The sequence below is a fragment of the Lagenorhynchus albirostris genome, chromosome 20 (genome assembly GCF_949774975.1).
Source record: "Lagenorhynchus albirostris chromosome 20, mLagAlb1.1, whole genome shotgun sequence".
Lineage (NCBI taxonomy): Eukaryota > Metazoa > Chordata > Mammalia > Artiodactyla > Delphinidae > Lagenorhynchus > Lagenorhynchus albirostris.
Window position 1 is genome coordinate 22,579,003 of NC_083114.1, and position 12,071 is coordinate 22,591,073.

General features: G+C 43.9%; 1 long non-coding RNA gene, 1 other non-coding gene and 1 pseudogene across 2 annotated transcripts; 2 read left to right on the forward strand and 1 right to left on the reverse strand.

The window, feature by feature from the left end:
• Positions 1-5,121: 5,121 nt before the first annotated feature.
• On the forward strand, positions 5,122-7,607 carry LOC132511594 (uncharacterized). The gene is made up of 3 exons (XR_009537658.1): positions 5,122-5,253; positions 5,362-5,453; positions 7,253-7,607. It is a non-coding gene; the product is annotated as an uncharacterized LOC132511594 (long non-coding RNA).
• LOC132512433 (Z30 small nucleolar RNA) lies at positions 7,036-7,132 on the forward strand. Its single transcript, XR_009538162.1, has one exon. It is a non-coding gene; the product is annotated as a Z30 small nucleolar RNA (small nucleolar RNA).
• A 1,395-nt stretch (positions 7,608-9,002) lies between the features above and the next one.
• LOC132511593 (peroxisome assembly protein 12-like) lies at positions 9,003-11,482 on the reverse strand (annotated as a pseudogene).
• Positions 11,483-12,071: the final 589 nt, after the last annotated feature.

Here is a 12,071-nt window from a genome sequence, read left to right on the forward strand (position 1 = left end):
ATGATGATGATGATGAACCTATGAACGTTAACTTACAAGGACAAAGGGTCTTTGCAGATGTGATTAAGAAAGGATGTTGAGATGAGGAAATTATTCTGGATTATCCATGTGGGCCCTAAATCCAATCATGAGTGTTCTCATAAGAATTCAGTAGAGGGACTTCCCTGGCGGTCCAGTGGTTAAGACTTCGCCTTCCAATGGAGGGGGTGTGGGTTCGGTCCCTGGTCAGGGAGCTAAGACCCCACATGCCTCGTGGCCAAAAAACCAAAAACATAAAACAGAAGCAATATTGTAACAAATTCAATAAAGACTTGAAAAAGTGGTCCACATCAAAAAAAAATCTTAAAAAAAAAAAGAATGAGGTAGAGAGAGATTTGATACCTACAAAAGAGGAGGGGGCAATGTGACCACAGAGGCAGAGATCGGAGTGATGTGGCCGCAAGTGAGGGAATGCCAGCAGGCACAGGAAGCAGGAAGAGGCACAAAATGGATTCTGCCCTGGAGCATCTGAGGGGAGCACAGCCCATGCTGACACCTTGATTTCTGCCCTCGTATGTCAAACTTCTGGCTGTGAGAGAATAAAGTGTTATTGTTTTAAACAACCAAGGTTGTGGCAATTTGTTACTGCAGCCACAGGAAACTAACATACTTCTCTCCGCGTAAGTCAAACCATCAAACAACTCTTTGTTTCTACTTCAATTTGCTTATGCTGAAATGGCATTCTGAAATAGGTTTCTGAATACCTCCTCGGGTTTTTTTTTTTTTTTTAACTGAGGTCACTCTTCCTATGGAGTTCTGCTTTGTTGGCATGACACTTTGTACCTGTCTGGCTCAAAAGTTATTTCCAGGATAGGAGGCAGAATACATACTATGACGAATAAATCAGCACAGCAACATAGTAAACTGCAGAGGTCTGCTCTCAGCTTCAACTTTAACCCTTTTTCACTCACGTCATTTCCAAATTCAGTCTCACTTTTATTTCATTTTAAAATTTATTATTATTATTTCTTGGCCGTGCCACGTGGCATTTGGGATCCTAGTTCCCCAACCAGGGATTGAACCCGCGCCCCCTGCAGTGGAAGCACAGAGTCTCAACTACTGGACCGCCAGGGAAGTCCCCAGTCCCATTTTTAGTTCTACTACCTACCTTAATTCTCAGTTTCACTCTCACACTGAAATCCTTCTGATATCACTTACTTTTAGAAAGATAAAAAGGACCATCATTTACTGGACATATGCATTTGGGCACAAGGGACCAAGCTGGGAGTGTGGCACATGATACGGAACCTGAGATTACATGGCCAGTTAAGTGGAAGAGCTGGCATGCACAGCCAGGTCTGTTTAATACAAATGCCCCTACTCCTTCCACTGCCTTTCAAGTTTGGGATTCTGGATTGCTTTGGAGTCTTCAAAATCTGAAATCTACCTAAGTACCTCCTTTTTCCTTCCCAATCAACAGGAAGGACATTTTTGGGGCAGAAGAACTAGGAACTGTATTGTTTTCTCCTTCTTATTCTTTAATGCACTATTAGGGACCAAATCAGGAGAAGGAAGGATAATGTGAAAGATGAGCAAAGAGGGTTTCTCCTCCTTCTTCAGAGTTCCTTAGTTAAGTCCTCTGGTTATGAATAGTACGTTATCAGGCCAGCGAGGAGCTCACATTCTGGCTCTGATACCTCAAAGCAAATGTTCATGATACAAAGCAACTTGAAATCAGTAGCTTGTACAGTGGTTTTTTTCTAGGTCTTGGGAAAATGATCTGGTCATCACACTGCTGACAGTTGGCGAAGAACTAGAGCTCCCAATTTATTTGTGTTTATTCACCAAGCATTTCAATTTATCAGCCGAGATAGGTATAGCACAGTTTTCCTGGTCAGTAGACACAAACTGCCAAATACCAGCATCCATCTCACTCTCAATTCATTTGTCAAGATGATTCGGCTAGAATAGCAGACTAGATAGCATGGTGACCAAGAGTAACAGTGCTGGTTCTACCACGCCACCACCTGACTCTGGGTAAGTCTCCTTTCATTCATTCTCTCATTCAGTCAGCTGTTTTTTAAAGCACCAAGGGCCTTGAAATCCTAGCTCTAGCACTTTTTGGCTTAGAAAGCTTCGTTAAGATAATCCAAACCTCACATTCCTTCTTTGTAAAGTGGAGATAATAATAGTGCCTTCTCCATATGGTTCTTGTGAGAATGAAGTGCGATGATGTATATAAAAAGGTTAGCATGGTGCTTGGCATATAACGTCAGCTTTTCATTCGATAATCAGTTACTAAGCATTTACTGTGTTCTGAACATGGTACTATGTCCTGGGGCCACCCATCATTTGCACCATTTAGTGACTGCCTTCTTTGGGCCAGATCTGCAACTTTGATGATCTCAAATTGTCCTCGTAACAACTTATAAGACATGCATTATTTTCACTATCTTATAAATGAAGAAACTGAGTTCAGGGAAGTAAAGTTGAAGGTTACACACCTAGTAAGTAGCAGAGCTGGGATTTGGACTCCTATCTATCTGAGTCCAAAACCCATTTACTATCATTCTGCCATGCAGCCTTTACTGTTAGCAAGAAGAATAAGACACATGTCCTGTTCACAATCTAGAGGGGGAAAACATATATTAAAGAACTCATTGCAATACAACATATGTGATAACACCAGGTGTTATCGCATTGTTCTCATTCAGTTCTCGTAACAGCTCTGTGAGGTAGGTACTGTCATTATTCCCTTTTCACAGATGGGGAAACTGAGGAACAGAGTTTATGGTGCTTGCAAATACTATAGTCCATATACATGACCACTACACTCTAGTGCCATTCTGGAGAGCTAGAAACATATGAACAGTGTGCTTGGGGTGTTCTAAGGAGTGACAGTGACTATGCTTGTGAGAACAAGATAAGATTTCATAAGTGAGATGGTATGTGAGCTGAAACCTGCAAGTAATGCACCAAGTTGAGGGTTTCCGTGGTGGCGCAGTGGTTAAGAATATGCCTGCCAATGCAGGGGACATGGGTTCGAGCCCTGGTCCGGGAAGACCCCACATGCTGCGGAGCAACTAAGCCCGTGTGCCACGACTACTGAGCCTGCGCTCTAGAGCCCGCAAGCCACAACTATTGAGCCCGCACGCTACAACTACTGAAGCCTGCGCGCCTAGAGCCCGTGCTCCACAACAAGAGAAGCCACCGCAATGAGACGCCCGCGCACCGCAACGAAGAGTAGCCTCCACTCGTCACAACTAAAGGCCGCGCACGGCAACGCAGCCAAAAATAAAATAAATAAAAAACATAAAAAAGGACAACCTCATTTCCATAAAGACAAGCAAAAAAACTTACCTTAATAAAAAAAAAAGAGGGCTTCCCTGGTGGCTCAGTGGTTGAGAGTCCACCTGCCAATGCAGGGGACATGGGTTCGTGCCCCGGTCCGGGAAGATCCCACACGCCGCGGAGCGGCTGGGCCCGTGAGCCATGGCCGCTGAGCCTGCGCGTCCGGAGCCTGTGATCCGCAACGGGAGAGGCCACAGCAGTGAGAGGCCCGCGTGCTGGGAAAAAATAATAATAATAATAATAAAAATAAAAGGAGGCACCAGATTGAGAAAGGACGATGGAGAAGGAAGGGGAAAACCAGGCAGAGGAAGCAGCACTTGCAAAGGCCCATTCTCTTCACTGTCTAAAGTCTATCCTTAAAGTACAATGGAGGTCCTTCATAGGTCTGGTACAGAGGACATTCCATTTTTCTCCATTTATTTCCTCATATCTTTCTCCCCATCCCTATCTGACACTCATCACATTCCTCCTGCTGTCCTTCATATGCCACCTCTCCATTTCTTACTAGCTCTCACCTGGACCATTGCAATCACTTGGCAATAGCTTCCCCTTCTTTCACTCTGCCTTCCTTCAATCTATTTTTGAAACACAGTTGCATATTGAGTTTTCAGCTGTGATCACCCATCTCCTCAGACTCTGAAATCTTTAAATCTCCCACTTTCTCCAGAGTAGTCTAAACTACACAGCCAGCAAGCCACTATCTTTAACAGTCTTGCCCTGTCTTTCAGATCTCTTATCACCCCCTTTCTTTACGTTAACACTGGTCCTGAAACTTTGGTGTGAATCAGAATCTCCCCTGGGGTACTTATTAAAAATATACACGCCTGGGTTCCAACTCCAGATTCAAGCTTAATGATTCTGTAAGTCTGGATTGTGGGAGTTTGTCGTTTGGTTTTGATGCTGGGGGACATCTATGTTGTTAAGTTTCCTCCTGGTATTTCCAACTCACTGAATTTTGGAAAACACTACACCAGTTTCAACTTTACCTAAATTTGGTAAGCTCCCCTATGCTTTCTCATTTAATTTGGGAGTTAAATTATTTTCTCCCAGAATCTCCAAATCCAACGCATCTTTCAAAACCTAGATCAAATGCCACCTCTCCCAGGAAGCCTCTCTTGCTCTCTTTCGCAGTTCTTTGATATTTAGTGGCACCTCTTGCTTATTCAGGAAGCGTCCAAGCCCCTGACAAGCCAATGAGTTTCTCCTGGTCGGGGAGAGAGGGACACATTAATCAAAGTCCACCCCAACCCCTAGCCCTCAGGCGGGAATTCGGCGCAAGCACGATACTGTCGGAACACTGAATCGATAGTTCTTCCTGGAAAGCCAGGGCACACACACCCTCTACAGCCTGCCTCAAATGCCCTTCCCCAGTTGTGAAACAAGGCGCCAGCATAAACCACTCCAAATGTCAGTCTCCCCAAGGTCGGAGATCAGGGAATTGGAGGGCGGGCGGGGACTACTCAGGGTCTTGCTTTCAACTTCGAGCATGTAGCCCGCCACGCCAAGAAGAGACTGCAAAGACGCCTACGCCTTCCCGCCCGCTCTCCCCACCCCAACCCCGGCGTTCGCCTAGCCCTCCGATTGGCTGCTCCTAGCACCAGCCGAGCCTCAGGGCTGCGGCCCACGTGGTCCACTGGTCGTCGCGGGATTGGTTGTCGGGATCGGGCTGCCGCGGCAGCCGGCGGGGTAGCGAGGTGGAGCAGTGTGGAAAGCCCCAAGCCCGTACCTCTGGGACTGAACGGCGGCGGGTGGGCTGCGGTCAGCCTCTGCAGGCCTGGGCAGGCCTCCTGAGAGTCTAGGGCGTAAGAGTTTTGGGGGTTCCCAAAGCAGGCTGCGGACCCCCTGCCTGAGGCTTTGGTTTGAGCCCTGGATCCGGCCTTGTGTTTCCCCGGAAGGATGGCGTCTCAGTCTTTCCTGAAGTTGGTGGGGTTTGGATGTTATTATTATTATTATCAGCAGTAGTATTGTTATTGTTGTTATTATTATCGTTTTGAGGATACACCGTGTATAAGAATTGGTGGTCCTGCGCAGGGTGCCATGCAGAATGCCATGAGTTAGAAGTTGGAGGACGGAGGGCTTAGAGATGCTTGAGGGACGTCCTTAACCTATGTGAAATGTTGGAGGTAAGTCGGCTTTATAAACTGTGCTGATGCTTGTATAATCCAGGCGCTTAGGGTTTAGTAGAGAGGGCCGTTCACTGACTGAATTAAACTGTCGCTTATTGAGCCGCCTTCTGTGTCCCAGGCATTATTCTGAGTGTAATGGATGCAAAGGCCAGTAAGAGGAAGTCCTGGTTCTTTAGGAGCTCTGCGTAATGGGGCTGGTGGGAGAGACGGGAGGTAGGGGACGTGAATGGGTGAATAATTGGTGTGTGATGCGTACTGTGGTGGGGAAAAGTGCTGTGGGAGTCAGAGGAGGGGATGACTGAGGGAGTTAGGGACCACTTAACAGAGAAGGTGACGTTTGAACAAGGTTTTAGAACTACAGACTTTCTCCAGATTGAAAGTGGTAGGGAAGGCCCTCCAGACAGAGGGAAGCATACCGTGGAAGAGAACAAGGGAAGTTTGCCCTCTGTGGCTGGAGCACACTTGGAGCTCTGCTCACAAGTTTCATGCTTTTAGACAAGGTTATTTAAGTTCTCTTAGCCTGTTTGCTTTTTGTAACGTGTACTTACTTCTGCACAGGTTGATGAGATACAGGTTCAAGTCTCTAAACAGGCACTTTACTAGTTTCCCTCTCTTTGTGGAATTCAGTTGCTGAATGGAGAACACAGACCATAGCTGTACGTTTTTAACTATGGAGTATCAAGCTATTGACATTTATAAATGGCTGAAGGAGGCATGTTGTGTCTCCAGAATTGTTATTTAGATACAATGCTGAAAAGCTAGAGAGGTTGACATTGTTTGTGATCCTAGTACTTTAGCATAGCATGTTAGCGATAGTAAACTACGAGAAGGTGTCATTTAGAATAAATAAAATGCAGGCAGCTTTCTCATTCAGAAATTGATCATCCATGTTGTGAATTACCCAGGCTTTTCATTGTTTCCTTTATCTTGCCCATGGCCTGGAGAAAAATGAAATTAAACCTTGTATTTAGCTGGTAGTGGAAAAATATAAATCTGGTAATCAGACCTCAGTTTCTCTTTCCAGCATTGCTGTTATTTTTCTATGGACCTTTGTCAAATCCTAGCCTCCCTGGGTCTTGGACTCTTTAGCAGACTCTTGTATAAAATTTTTTATGACTATACTTTTCATCTTTGTTGGCAGCAGAATTGTAAATCAAATTGTATATTAAATGAACTGGAGTTTACTTTATAAAGGATTTTAGGAGAAAATCTTTTCTAAAGATTTTGCTTTAGAACTAGATTATAAATCCCTTCACAGACATCCCTGAGATTTTATCATGCATGGTGTTTGGACTCACTAAAACAAGAAATGTTTTTCTGTACTGTAAATGCTTCTCCACTCTACTCTGTATTACAAAAATTTTTAAAAAGCACCTCCAAAACAAAACTTGTTCAAGTTTGCATTTTTGTACAGCAGAGTTGCTTGAGGTGAATAGTAGAAGATCAAATATTGAAAGCCCACAGTTGCAACTTATCTAAAAAGAAGTCTTTTCTTCTCATGGGTAAACCTAAGTTTTCTTGGATGTGAAAATAGGGTGTTGGGCTGCTCTTAGATAATACAAGGAGGTGAAAAGCAATGATGCAATGATGAGTGAAGTATAGTCTGACCTGGCATTGCCATTGCTTCAGTGTTGGCATTGACCAGGGTATGACCCCTTAATCTTCTCTCTGAGCTGATTCTGGTTGTGGTTTTTCCACATTGGTATGTTCTAGCCTATTTGGATACTGGTTTTATTATGTGTAAGAGTGTTTAATATTCTTTTGAATTACTGATACTTTCCTGTTTTTCTTTGTAGGTTGAGGTGAAAAATATGGCTTTGATATCTTCATGGAAAACTGCATTATTTCAGTCCTGAATCTGGTTCGGTTCCCTTATTGACTCATTACTATATTAAAAATGTTTATTTAGCAGTGATTGTAAAATGAAAGTAATTAACATGTACATGTTTTTTGTGGGGAGACTAAGGGGAAACACGTGTTCAGCCTAGAAAAACATTTCTCATTGGATTTCCTGTGAAGTCAGTGTGTCTTGGGTTTAACTTTGAAACAAATTAAAAAATTTTTAAATTAAAAAAAAAGTTTACTTAACTATGGTATTTGTTCTGGTAAAACCTTGTGGTTTAATAAGAATTTTTGCAAATATCCATTATACTCTTCTCATGGTACATAAAAGTGTTAATATTTTAAAATCTATAGGATATTCTATTTCAAAATTTAGTTCTATTATCTTAGTGCTTATCAGAAAATGTGCTTTGAATTGCTGAAATGAGTTGTATTGGACAACACCTGTCTCAGCAGAGGCACTTAAAAATCATTTTCATCCTTCCTCTTGTAGTAATGATTTTTTTTTAACCCGTATGTTTTTAACCTGTATGTTTAACCCTGCCAATCCGGTGTCAACTTAAGTGTTTGTGCAGTATTTCACTTGAGAAATAAGGTATTTCACTCAAGATTGAAATCTTGCTGTTGGAGGAGAGGATTTCTCTCCAATATTGGATTAGCAAAAAAAGCAAAATGTTAATACAGAATGCCTCAAAAAATCAAAGGTAGGGGCTTCCCTGGTGGCGCAGTGGTTGAGAGTCTGCCTGCCGATGCAGGGGACACGGATTCGTGCCCCGGTCCAGGAAGATCCCACATGCCGCGGAGCAGCTGGGCCCGTGAGCCATGGCCGCTGAGCCTGCGCGTCCCGAGCCTGTGCTCCGCAACGGGAGAGGCCACAACAGTGAGAGGCCCGCGTACCGCAAAAAAAAAAAAACAAAAAAACCCGCAAAGGTGGCCTGAATGAAAAATTTACTCTAAATACCTCAACTAATCTTTCGGTTTCCACATAATCATGACATGGAACAGCTCTTTGCCAAAAAACATTTATTCTTAAATTTTACTTAAGCGTTTTGTAGAAACTTTAGTAATAGCCAGAATAATTCATGTCAGCTTAGCAAACTCTTAACAGCAAGCACAAAGACCTTATGAAAAGATCCTGTCTTTACACAGTCATAGTTAGGGCAGTATTTTACTTCATCTCTTCATTAATAGCTTTGCTTTCACACTGAAGTCTTCAGACTATTCTGTATATACATTCAACTCCTATTTTCCTGTAACCAGTTTCCCAAGGAAGATATGTGTGGTTCACAAAGGGATCTTTAAAAGGTGATAAACTATAGCAAATGTTACTTAACAAATGAGTCTCAGCATATGGAAGGAGAAAGTGTTTCTAAGTATTTCTATAAAAAGCATGTCCGTGAGGGGTGGGGTGGGGATGAACTGGGAGACTGGGATTGACATGTATACACTGATATGTATAAAAGTGATAATTAATAAGAACCTGCTGTATTACAAAAAATAAATAAAATAAAAAAGCAGGTCCATATTTCATACTGTTTGCAAACCAATAAAACCTATTCCTCATAGGCAGATAAATGCTTTCCTTTCTCAAAAGGCCTGCTTCCCCTTCACTACCCACTCTACGAGGTCTAACTTGGGTTTTTCCTGAGAGCTTCTATACCTCTTGTCCTTTAAGGAAGGGGACAGGAAAAGCTTCTGTGCCGAGTACCCTCTTTGATCCCCTTCTCTATGCTGATCCTCACATCCCCTGCCAGTCCTGATTCTCTCACTCTGACCAGCTCGGTCAACTCTAAGTATAGGTGTCTAGGGAGCAAGCTAAAAGGTTAAGATCAACGAGTACATCCTTTTAAAGAAATCCATGTGGCTGTTTAAAGTTCATACAATTATTAATTGAGGATGATCAAACAATGCTATTTACCGTGCGGAAAACAAGCCCTCTGGCCTTATAGTGCAGTCATTTTGTTGTGAGACAAGGTGCTAATCCCTTTCAGTTCTCAGGGGAGTACAGTTTAATCAGATGCTGTACTTGTGTTGGATAACCTGTGATGGGACAAGCTCGGTGACTCTTCACGTAATTAAACACACAGCGATAACAAAACACATAGCCAGAGGTGGCAAGAACGGTGTCATTCACCCGGTTTTTACGACACAGTGGGCACACAGTCTTCATTTGGGGCAACAGGGGAGAATCAGAATTGTAGTCTAGATGTACCGGTGGTGGTGGAGTAGGCAGGGCAGTCAATGACTTGATGGTTTCTTGGTTTCCGGATGAATACCACCACTCAAGGAACTGCAGGAAGAATACACCCACCGAAAGGCCAGTAGAGAGGCATGAGGCGGCACCTCCCACGGCTTGCTTCAGAGCTGACTCTATCTTCTCGCCAACGCCGTTTGGAGAACAGAACAAGGAGGCAAAAGCAGAAACTGTTTATTTAGGTACAATCACAGAACAACTAATACGCATGCAATTCTTACACTTTTCATTAGAATCGTTGACTCAGCTTGGGGATTGAATAGATGCTGGACTGGCGTTTTCTCTTGTGTCTATTCGAAACAATTCCCTCTTTCTAACCTACCGTATTTTAGGAGTTCTAGGAGCTAAGCTTTGTTTTTAATGACTAGGGCTTTTTTTGCTTTGTGTTTTGAGAAAGAAGTTAATGAGCCATTGATTATATAGACCTTTTATGGGGGTGGAAGATAGTATATCCAGAAAAAGAAATAACTCACTTAAAAAACAACTCAGCAGTACTGAGGAATATATTTGAACTTGTCAGAGAACACAGACACTAGGAGCGGGATAGCACCATGGTTAAGAGCAGTCTTTAGAATTGTACTGATCTGGCTTGAATCTCAGCTCTGCCGCCTATTAGCTGTGTGGCCTTGGCAAAGTACTCAAATGTTAGAACTTAGTTTCCTCAACTGTTAAATGGTGCTAATGCATTTATTTCATTGAGCTGTGATGAGGATTGAGATAATATACGTAAACACCTAGCAAAGTGTCTGGTACATAGCAAGTGTGTGCAAAAATGTAGCCATTATGATGAGGAAGGTTACCAGGATGGCAATCCTTGTTTTATGGACACAAGAATTTTTCGATGATTTTATGAAATACCCCAAAGTGGACTGAAGGGGGTAAATTTCATAAAATTGGGATAAGATTTTAGGATTTATTAATCAAATATGTTGGGGAAATGTTAAGCCTTACCTCCCAGCTGGTTGCTGCATCATGCTGGCTTCGGCTGGTTTGTGCTCCAGAGCTTGTATATCCTGAACTGTAAGTCGACCTAGCCGAACCCCAGCCAGACTCAGCAGTGGTGAGTGATGCTGAGCCTTTCCTAGGATGTATCGAAGCTGCTGTACAAGAAACCAGCCTTCCCAGGCCATGTTAACAAATGGGTAGGCTGCCAAAAAGGCTCTGTAAAATCGTTTCCAGCGGGAAGTAGGGGGATGGATGGAATATTCATCCTCTTTTCTCAGGCTAGAAATCAGCTTCTCCAGCTTCACTTTCAGATAGGGAAGAAGAACCAGGAAAATAACTGACTTCCAAAGCTGCTTCTTTGGGAGACCAGCACTGGCCAGTCTCTGAAGCTTGTGTGTGTCTCCTATTACGATCCTCTTTAAGCCATAAATGTTTTCAGAAAACGAGGCGCTGGTTTTAGACAGATAATGTTGCTGGAGCAGAAGATCTAGCAGGGTAAAGATTTCATCAAGCCACTTCCACAAGAAGCCGTAGCGGGCAGGATTTGATTCTGCAAGAACCTAAAGCAAAATAAATAAATGAAATTCATTCCATTACACAGCTACTATGCCTTGTATTTATATTTCCTTTTTTTCCCTCTGAATGTCCACACTTTTCTTTCTGGGTCTACCTTAACCTCCCTGAAGTGCTGGGTATTCAGTACACATAACAAGAGACTCCATAACCATTAAATCATGTGAGGTGCATTATATGCTAATTGGTTATTTCAAAACTTAGGCCAAGAAATAAATTCAGATTATTGACTTGGTTTTTACCCGGACGTTCCTAAAACTTTGCAGAGAATTAAATCCTTACCTTGACCACATGCTGAAGAGCAGGTCTCACTGCTGTCATTAAACTGTCCTGTGCTACCACCTCAAAGATGGGTGGCTGGCTGGTCATCCACCGCAGAAGCAGTTGTGATGTGAGCCCAGTGCTCAGCCATAGTTTCCTGTGTGCACTGGGTTTTTCTTTGCCCACAGACTCTCTAGTAAGCATGAACTTTCTGGGGGTGCCAGATGGGTGCTATTTTACAGGAACTGGGCAAAAAAGACCTCTTCCAGAGGCAGAGGGGAGGGGTCTCAAGGGAAGATGAAGAATGAAGTCAACGCAGACACCCACGTTAGGGAAGTAGTGTGTGGGAGGGGTGAGTTGATTAATGCTGCACCTCACAGGGAAAAGCGTGACTATGGGGGGACAGGTATGGCGAAGGAGCGCTGGCCTCTCGAGCGGCAGTCCTGGAGGCGGCCAATCACATACTCCCAATCCGGAGGGCTCAAAAGCCAGGCGGCTCTGAGGGATCGAAGGTACCAGTGCAGGCCGGCCCCAACGGCCTGGCTCAGCTGTGGGCTGTGCAATCCCCCCGCCCGCGCCAGTCCTTGCGAGTTGACCCCAGACGAGGGGCGAGGAACCCGCGACGCCGCGTTTGAAAGGTCTCGGCTTTACGTCAGAAGCCGCAACCGGAAATAGAAGCCGCTTGGAACCCGGTGGCCGTGGAGAGGCGCTCTAGCCCCGAACGCGGCCCCGCGACCGGA